Source organism: Sciurus vulgaris (genome assembly GCF_902686455.1).
Source record: "Sciurus vulgaris genome assembly, chromosome: 9".
NCBI lineage: Eukaryota > Metazoa > Chordata > Mammalia > Rodentia > Sciuridae > Sciurus > Sciurus vulgaris.
This window is the reverse complement of record NC_136469.1, coordinates 45675548-45685272: the sequence shown is the minus strand read 5'-3', so window position 1 is coordinate 45685272 and position 9725 is coordinate 45675548. Positions and strand designations below refer to the sequence as shown.

Genomic DNA, 9725 nt, shown 5'->3' with positions numbered 1-9725 from the left:
GTGCTGCTGTAAACATTGATGTAACTGTGTCACTGTACTATGCAGATTTAAAATCCTTTTTTCCCCCTTATTACTACAATATTTATTTGTCTTCCCTCTGTCAAACCCTGAGCCAATTGCTTTCCCCAGACTGCCTGTGTAGGTATAGGAAAAGGAACATGAGAGGCAGACAAGACACAGGGAAAAGAATGTGAGGTGGAGGCTGCTCCTTTACATGGTGAAGAGGATGAGAAAGGCCACCATCAGGCAAAAGAGCCCTCATGTCCTCTGAGAGGGCAAAGCCTAGAATGGTGGAGGGAGAAGAGTTATTGCTTCAGAGAAGGGTTCCTGGCATAACCAATAGGCTTACAAATATAGTCCCAATTCCAACCCTAGAACCAGCCACCCGACCCTGGCAGCCCCAGTCCCAATGAACTTGGTGGCTATGTTGATGTCCCTTGAAATAGAGTTGATTTGGAAGCTGCAGTTAGAGAAAAGTGAGATCAGGAGACATGGGACTGCCAAGCTACTGAGGCTCTCATAGGTTATGTCTCTGGTCCATTCAGCACCACTGCAGATAGTGATCAGCTCAGCAACTGAGAGGTGCTTCTGACCAAGGTGTGGGTGGAGAGGAACTTGGAGCAGGCATACATTTTCAGGAAGTAAGGGGCTGTGGCAAGAGAGCTGCTCCTAGTGCAGAGAAGACAGAATTGGAGAGTTCCTTAAACTGCTTTTATTTCTACTATATTGTCATGTGGGGGCTAAGACTCAGGAAACAGATTTGGGGTTCCAGCTGGTGGAAGAAGATGCAAGACACAGGATAGTAGACATACTTTATTCAGAGATAATAACAGCCTCTGGTTTCAGCTTTAGCCCCAGCCAATTCCATTTTAGTTCCTCTTTTACCCCCATTTAGCTTCTGAGTCTTTTCCACAGGCCCTTTTAATATGCAGGTCAAACAAAGAAGGCACACTGCCAACAGGCACACTGTTACATAAGAGGGTGCATACTCACAAGTTAATGTTTATGACCTTGCATATATGCACTGAATTGGAGTGTTTCTCACCTAGACTAAGTATAAGATAGTTGGTTCTCAGCCCTGGCTACACACTGAAAACATTATAGTCCTTCAGAAGTCTGAGGGAACCTAACTATAGCCATTTGGGGCATGCCCCAACACATATCTTTGATAATAATTTTGAAACAATAAAATTCATGTTTTGTTTGATATATTTAACCAATATTGGTGTTTTCATCTAAAGGCTACCAGTTCACAAGAATTTTCTCAGTGTTTCCTATAATTTTTTAAATAGTTTTTCTAGATGTCTATGGACCTTTATTTACTTATTTATATGTGGTGCTGAGAATCGAACCCAGTGCCTCACACGTGCTAGGCAAGTGCTCTACCACTGAGCCACAACCCCAGCCCCTCCTGTAACTTTTTGCTAAAGGTGTGTTATTCCCACCATCCCAAGTTGGTTCAGGATTACCGGTGAGTGGTTTTACTTATCTGCTCTGACATGAGATCTTGGTAATCCAATCTGCTTCTGTCTTTGCCTCTGTCTGTTAGAGGCAACAATATTGTCATATCCAAGTCCAAGTTTGGTACATATCTAGAAACCTGGGCAATGAATGGTAAATAGCTTGGCTAATCAGGCCATATAAGAAAAATATTGGAAGATTAGGTTCAAGAAAATGGGAGGTAGAATCATGTGGATGGATATATGAGAATGGTTGTATATTGTGGTCATATATGTGGTTTTATATTGCACACTAATGCCTACCAGTGATCTTCCATCATGGAAGAGGCAATAGTCAACAAGAAAAGCAAAACTGAATTGGCCAGTTGACACAGCCAGACTCTATCATCACTGCCTCAGTGTTGGCATGATTAACACAAAAAGAAGCGCCCATGATGATAGTGATGGAGGCTATTCACGGATCATCAGCTTTTACTCCTCGTTGGCAAAAGCATGAACTCCTCAGCCTTCCAGGAACAGAGACCACTGGTGAACCCTGCATATGGTACTGTCCCTTGACACCAACAGGATGCCTGGTGACCAGCTGAATACAATTGATCCTTCACCTTGGAAAGAACCATGATTCATTTTGGTAAGAATACACACATATTACATTTATGGAATTGTGTTTTTCTCCCTCTGTCTGAGGGCCAATAAAACACAAGACCCATTACTATAAGATTCCAAAGGACCCACCTTATAGCAAAGTAACTGTGCAACTGACCCATTGACCCATTACACAAGATCCACTCATTATATTACATACTATAACATTCAGAAACTACTGGCCAGGCAGAACAATGGAATGGCCTACTAAAGACAAACAGCCTAAGTATCCATCACTTATGAATGGATTTTTTAATGTGGTATATATATAAAATACATTCTTTTTGGTCATTAAAAAGAATGAAATCCTGTCCTTTGGGACAACATGGATAGAACTAGAAGTTATTACGTTTAGTGAAATAAACAAGGTACAGAAAGATAACAATTGCATGATCCCACTCCTATATGAAATCTAAAAAGGTTAATCTCATGAAAGTTGAGAATCTAACAGTTATCAATAGAGGATAGGAGGGGATAGGGAAATTTGGTCAATGAATACCAAGTTATTGTTAGGAAAAATAAGTTCTAGTACAGTAAGGTGAATATAAACGATGTTAGTGTACTGTCTATTTTAAAAAAGAAAAAGCTAAAAAAGGTTTTTAGTATTTTCAGTGCAAAGAAATGATAAATGTTTGAGAAGATACATATACTTACCTGGATTTGAGCATCATATAATATACATATGTATCAAAACATCACATGTATCCCATAAATGTTCACAATTTTATGTGCCAATATTTTAAAAATGAAAATCATGTTTTAAAAAGAAGAAAAAGGTATAACTATAGTGTCGTTTGGTGACTACTATGGTTTGAATATGGGGTGTCCCCCCAGAGCTCTTGTGTTAATGCAGAAATATTCAGAGGTGAAATGATTATAGACTTTTGAGAGTTATAAACTAGTCCATCCTAGTTCATATGGAGTGACTGGTAATAACTGTAGGCAGGTGAGGCATAGCTCGACTACACGGGTCACTGGGGACATGCCCTGTAAGGATTCATCTTCCTTGTGGTCTTTTTCCTGCTCTTTCTCTGTTGGTCTCTCTTTCTCTCATTCTCTGCTTCCAGGCCACCATACCCAGAGTAGCTCTTCTCCGCCTTTCTCTTCTGCCATAATGTTCTGACTCATCCCTGGCCAAGTACAACAGGGTTGACTGACTACGGCCCGAACCTCTGAAACTATTAGCCAAAATAAACTTTCCCTGCTCTAGATTGTTCGTGTCAGATATTTTGATCATAGCAATAAAAGCTAATACAGTAGTGGTACTTTACCATGACACCATTTCTCCAGCACATAGTTTCCACTTTAATTCAAAGATATTTATATAATCCTGTGTCCCCAATAAGTGGAACACATAAGTCCAGGGAAGAAATTTTAGAAGCAGGATTAACCCCCCTTATCATCACTCTGGGTGACTCACTTGGTGACTTTGGGCTTCCCATTAGTAAAACTTTGGACTCCCTTCTCCCAAAAAGGGAACATTTTCACCAAGGGGTACCACAGCAAGAGCTCTACCGAATGTTATAAACTAATGATTATGCCTTTTATACCTCGTGTTCCTCCTATAAGAGCAGAAAGCAAAAAGTGGAGTTGACATATTGGCAGTAGTAATTGATTCTTTTCACCTGAAGAGGATCATTCAGAGGGGACAGGGAGGTATATGTTTCATTCTCAACTTATCACTTGGGCACCTCTTGGTTCCCTTTCTTAGTTCATTGTTTCTTCCATAGCAGAATACCACATACTGAGCAATTTATAAAAAATAGAAGTTGATTTTCTCTCAGTTCTGGAGGCCAGGAAGTCCAATATCAAGGTGCCAACAGCTTCAATATCTGGTGATATTGGAGTTGCTGCTTCCAAATTGTGCCTCTTATTATGTCTGTAAAAATAAAAAAATATTTTAATAAGAAAAGCAAAAGGCAGAAAGAATTTAAAAAGCATAAAATAAATTAATTACTTCCAGCCTTTTCATAATGCCATAATCTTTGCCCTCTGGACTTAACTGTCTCCTGAAAGTCCCCACCTCTTAATATCACCATAATGTGAATGTATTTCAGCATAAATTTTGGAGAAAAAACACATTCAATCCACAACATATTCAACCCACTCTTCTAATTTGTGTGGTCATGGAGGATTAGTTAGTTAACATTTTCCTGAGAAGGACTTAATGACCTGGGACTCAGAAACCTCAGGAAGAGTGAGCAGGGTCACACAGTAGAAATGAAGAATTAATTTTTTTAGCTAATGAGAGGGTTTCCAGAAGGCCTCCAAATGTCAGCCCTTTTCAGGCTCAAGAAAACTGCAATACTCAAGGCCATCCTTTTTCCTATTGGTAAACCGTTTCCAGATATTTGACCACATGGGGTTATGAAACTTATTTTCCTCACTCGGATTTGGGACAATGAAAAAAACTGTACCAATCTGAGAATGTTGTCTGAAGTCTTCACTGAGAGTAAATCAACTTTTCTTCTGCCCAGTTCTATCTCCTTAACCTCCCTTCTTTAGGTGTTGGTCCCAAGAGCACATCCTAATTAACATTCTTCCCTGAGCTTGAAACCCAAAGTCTGAGTCTTGTAGCCTACAACACGTTCATGGAAAGGGTACTGCCTCGGACATTGTTGGGAATGTTATATACTTTATTGTATATATATTGTATTCCCTTTTAAATTTTTTAAATTTCTGAATTTCAAAGCATGGATGGCTCCAACATTTTCTGATAAAGGACTGTGAACGCTTGCACATCAAATAAATAATTCTAATAGAAAATAGACTCCATAAAGATGAGAGTACAAATCTTCAATATTTTCCTATAACCAACACTTCCTATTTTGTGCCTTCATTCCTCCTTGCAAAAATCAGCCTTTGTCTCTCTGTGATTGACTCAAGAATCCTTTCTAGGCCTAACTTTTAAAAAAGAGTCCATCTTTTCTTTTTCATAATATCACACACACGTACACACACACACATCTTAAACCTATCCTTAAATTTTAATAGATTGTAATTTTTCAAAATGTATTTGCCTACATGCTTGCTAATCAATATGTATTTCCCAAAGAATATGCCCCTCAAATTTCTCTATGTGAAATGTGAACATAATCAAATTATTCTATCAGCCCAAGAATATATACGGCTTTTTCTCTTTGATGGTGTTATATAAATTTCTTGGTGAGAGAACAGTAATCACTAGAATACTTCCAAATAATGATTAGGATTATACATTTTATGTACATTTCTCAAAAGTATGGTTTCCATGTAAATAACAGGTTTTTTAGAATTATCTGGCATGATAGCTCCATCAAGTGGTAAAATAAACATGAAGCTTTAAGGTTGTATTCTTAGTCACCAAACACCTTGCTTAATTTTCATACCAGAGTGTCTCTCAAGAATGGATTTATAATTAAATATCTCCTTGCTTCAGAGCAGAACCTGGGTTATTTTTAATTTTGAAATTCTAATGATTTCATTTATGGACAGATAAACTTGAAGCTTTGTAGTAATGGAAATGGGAGAAATCTCATTTTCCTACTAGTTACATTTTAATTTTTTTTAATGTCTTTTCATTATCACTTGCTAGTGGAAGTTTTTTCAGGTCTTCATTCATTTTTGGCCAGAAACATCAGTTCCTTGCCACAGGGGCTTCTCCATATGGCTGCTCACAACATGGCATCCTGCTTCTTCAGTCACAGATTTGAGAGGAAGCAAGAAAAAGGGAGGAAGAGCAAAATGAAAATCGGTCTTTTTGGTAACTGAGTTTCAGAAGTGACATTGCATCACTTTTTCTGTGTTCTCTGTTCATTAGAAATGAGTCATTCTCCAGCTCACACTGGAGTGGAAGGGAAAATACTGCAGGTGGCAGGATCTTTGGGGCCTTCTCAGAAGCCCCCTTCCACAAATTGCTTTCCTGAGGTGGATATTCAAACTCGGAGGTTCTAAAAACTTTATAAAAATTCAAAAACATCCTTCACTCTCAGAAACTATAATTTCTTTATTAATAGATTTTACTATGTTTCAGGTACCATATTAAATGTTAATAGTATATGTACTCATTAACCATTAACCCTTGAATCCTTACAAATACTGCATTAGGCACTATTATTATTCCCATCCTACAGATGAAGTAACCAAGGCAAGAAAAGCTTAGTAATTGTCAGAATTTGAAACTTAGCCACCTGGGTCCAGTAAGAAGATAAGTTTTAATGCAATTTCTATTTGCCATACAACAGAAATGTAAGATGGAGATAAAGAATGCTACTGAAATAGAAGTAAAAACAGAATTCATGTGATAATTCTGTTTTCCATTACTCCAATTGATATGTAATGGAATACAAATACAGTGACCCAACTTCTGCCTCACCTGGCATAGCCCCCACTGAGTCTGATATTCTAGCATAATTATTAATAAAGATTCTTGCACTCTTAAAAGTGTTCAGATTTGGATGACAGATTATATAGTTCCCATAAATATGAGACTATCAAAGTGTCCCAACATGTCTGAGAAATATCATACACTTCATTACTGGGGAAAATTTACTCTTCCCATCATACCTCTAAGTGATTGTGATGTGACTCTAAGGACTGTAATTACTGTTCTATATGGTGGCATTAAATAAAGCCATTAAATTACTTCTTCAAATTACAATTATTTGGTCTTAGGAAGAGGCTCATTAGTATTCTTGGTTTTAAGATTCATCTCCAAACTCCTTTGTAATAAAGGATACATAGAAACACTTGGATAAAAATTGTGAAGACAGAAATTATTAAAAATAACAATAATGATATCACTGTGTATTCTTCACCAATAGTAAGCAACACAAATCATTTAGTTAGGTCTCACACATGTGCAGGCAGAAACTCACATGTTAATTAGATTAACACCATGTTTTAGAACGTATCTATTATTTTGTTCTTTTTACTATGCAATCTAAAATGTGGTAAGCTCATTAATTTTGTCAATAAAAAATATCCTAACTAGATAGACTCCAAACTTTTGCCAAAAGAAGAAGAAGGAGGAACAGGAGAAGGGGAAGGAGAAAGAGAAAGACAAAGAGAAAAGGGAAAAAAGAAGAAAATTTTGGGATAACTGTGTTAACTAAACTTAGTTAAGCAGGTGAATGGTTATATCAGCAATCAAATTCATTCATGTTTAGAACAGATAAAGACTAGCTGTTAAAAAATGTTGAAGTAGACATTAGACTGTAAATATACAGAAAAGAGCTAAAAGTACATGTGAATTTCCAGGTGATCACCATTTCACTGAGGAAGGTTGTGCTTTGATCTTTAGCCAGAAGAGGGCACTATATGACTGCCACATGATGGTGTACTATTTGCTACTTTTAAAAATCTACAAGGAATGGATTTAGGGGAAGAAAAATGTAGTTTAGGGTTAATGAATCAAGGAATCCCAAAAGTACACTTTGAAATTTTTCTGCTTAAAACACTCAGCTTTCTTTCCACCTGAGAATTTAATAAATATATGCTTTCCTTATACACATGGCTCTGTGCTTCATTACAGCCAAGCATTTAAGATGGAGGAAAACCATTTAGTGTTAAAACATAAAGGACCCCAAGAGCATCCTAGTTGATTTCTTCATTCTGTTGATGATGGGAACAGGGCAGGGACTATCACCTGAGTCTCCTAGCAAGACTGAGTTTTCTGACTTCCCCTCTGAGAACAGTCCTTTTATCTTTTCCAGCTTCCCTCACTTCAGAGCATCACCTGAGCATTGACATGTGGTACTTAACTGACTGAAGTCAAAACGCTTGCAGGATTGACAGCACCAAAAGGAGAAGGGACAACTCCCTCCAGCAGGATGAAGTCAATACAATATAAACATGAGCATTTTCACCGTGACTCTTCTTGTTTCAGGTAAGATGCAATTTTCTCCTTTTCCATATCAAATCCGATGATCCTCTGTGAAAAGGGGCATGCACAAGAGAAGATAGCAAAATCCTACACTGTTCTTCTTACTAGTCCGTGTAATACTAACTAGTCTCAGGCAAAATGACCAACTTACAGAAATGGAACATTAGCAATTTATTTGTCTCTCTTGCTTATAAATATTTACAAATGAAGAATCTAAGGTCTTTGGGAGCATAAACCTGGCAAGTGCCAGAAGAGATAGCTCACTGAAGGTCTGTGGAAAACAGAATTCTGTGATGACCTTCTCTCCCTGGCATTGGTCCCATAACTGTATTACCATAGAGAGCAAGAGATTTGCAGGTGTAATTAATGTTGCCGATCAATTGACATTTAAAGGAAGATTATTCAGGTGAACTTTATCACATGAGCCCTTTAAAGGAAGGTAATTTTCCCTAGCTCTGAGCAGAAGAGGACATCAGAAATTTTCAAAGTATAAAAGGGATTCATTGCAAGCACTTCTCCATTTCTAAGAGAGAGGTACCATGTGGCAAGGGTCCAGAAGCAGCAGTCCCCAGTTGACAGATAGCATGGAAACAAAGTCCTACAACTGCAAATAACTGAATTCTTCCAATAACCTGAATATAGTTAGAAGCCGATTCTTCCTAGAGCTTCTAGAGAAAAGCCAGTCCAGTCACAGTTGGTACCATGATTCCTGTGAGACTGTAGGCTGGGAACCCAGTCAAAACCACATGAGATTTTAACCTACAGCACTGGGCCATAAAAAGTAGATGTTCTTTTAAATTACTAAGTTTACATATCTTGGCACACAGAAATACAGATAGAATACTAGGTCTAACCTAAAAACAGAAAGCTTGCAGGTTTTTAAGGTAACAAGACTGCAATATAAGAATTTTGTTATATATATGATGGTAAGTTGTACAAAAGAGAGTGAAGCAACTCTGATTTTAGCAGCTGCAGAGAGCTCTCACCACCCCCAGGTCACAAGGACCATGGGAGCTAAGAGAACAGAATCTGCAGGATGAAGACACACAGCAGAAGTGGGGACCACGGCAACCAACTCAGTAAGCCCACAACCCCGGGTGAGCTGGCAGCTGCCAGACAAGCAGGCAGAGATGTGGGTAGGGGTGTTTCCCTTCGTCCCAGAATAGCTGGAAGTCAGCTGGCACAGGAGCCTGAGGTCCTTTAGGATCTGCCACATGTCACAGACAGCAGAGCAAGGGAAGGACAAGGAATGGGTTGGACTGCAAGACAAATAGGCCCAAGACAGGTTGGTACAAATGGCATCAGAACCCTCAGGAAAACAAGGCAGCTGAAGTTCAAGGCCTGGTGTTAGATCAAATTTTATCTATTTTGGTTCACCGTTGATCTTAATAGCTTCTGTTTTATAGTCCTATCTTACATCTGAGTAAATCAAAGTTCAAGAGGGCTCATAGATTTTTCTCACATTATATTGTCTTAAGTAATAGACCTCATTTTAAATGCAGATTTATTTAATAATCACAATCCAACTTGCGTGGCTCACTGTGAAGCTCTTCAGATGCTTATCATTTTGAAGCAGTAGAAAATACTAAAAACAGTAGAAAAATTAGATGCAGTTTTAAATATTTTATTTCCTTAGATAAATAACTTTGTTTTTTTTTTTTTGCTGAAAATAAAATATATTTTAGGTCATTGTATTCAATAATTTATCCATTAACTTTTGTAGTCCCCTATAAGGGTTAAGTCTATGATTCCTCTGT

The 9725-nt window shown here is 37.9% G+C and overlaps 1 pseudogene across 1 annotated transcript in view; it reads right to left on the bottom strand.

The window, feature by feature from the left end:
* Positions 1-210: 210 nt before the first annotated feature.
* Positions 211-9725, bottom strand: part of LOC306669786 (ATP synthase F(0) complex subunit C2, mitochondrial-like) — a 33398-nt pseudogene continuing 23883 nt past the window's right edge. The window contains exon 2 of the transcript in view: positions 211-700. The product of the transcript in view is annotated as an ATP synthase F(0) complex subunit C2, mitochondrial-like (transcript). The remainder of the gene's footprint in view (positions 701-9725) is intronic.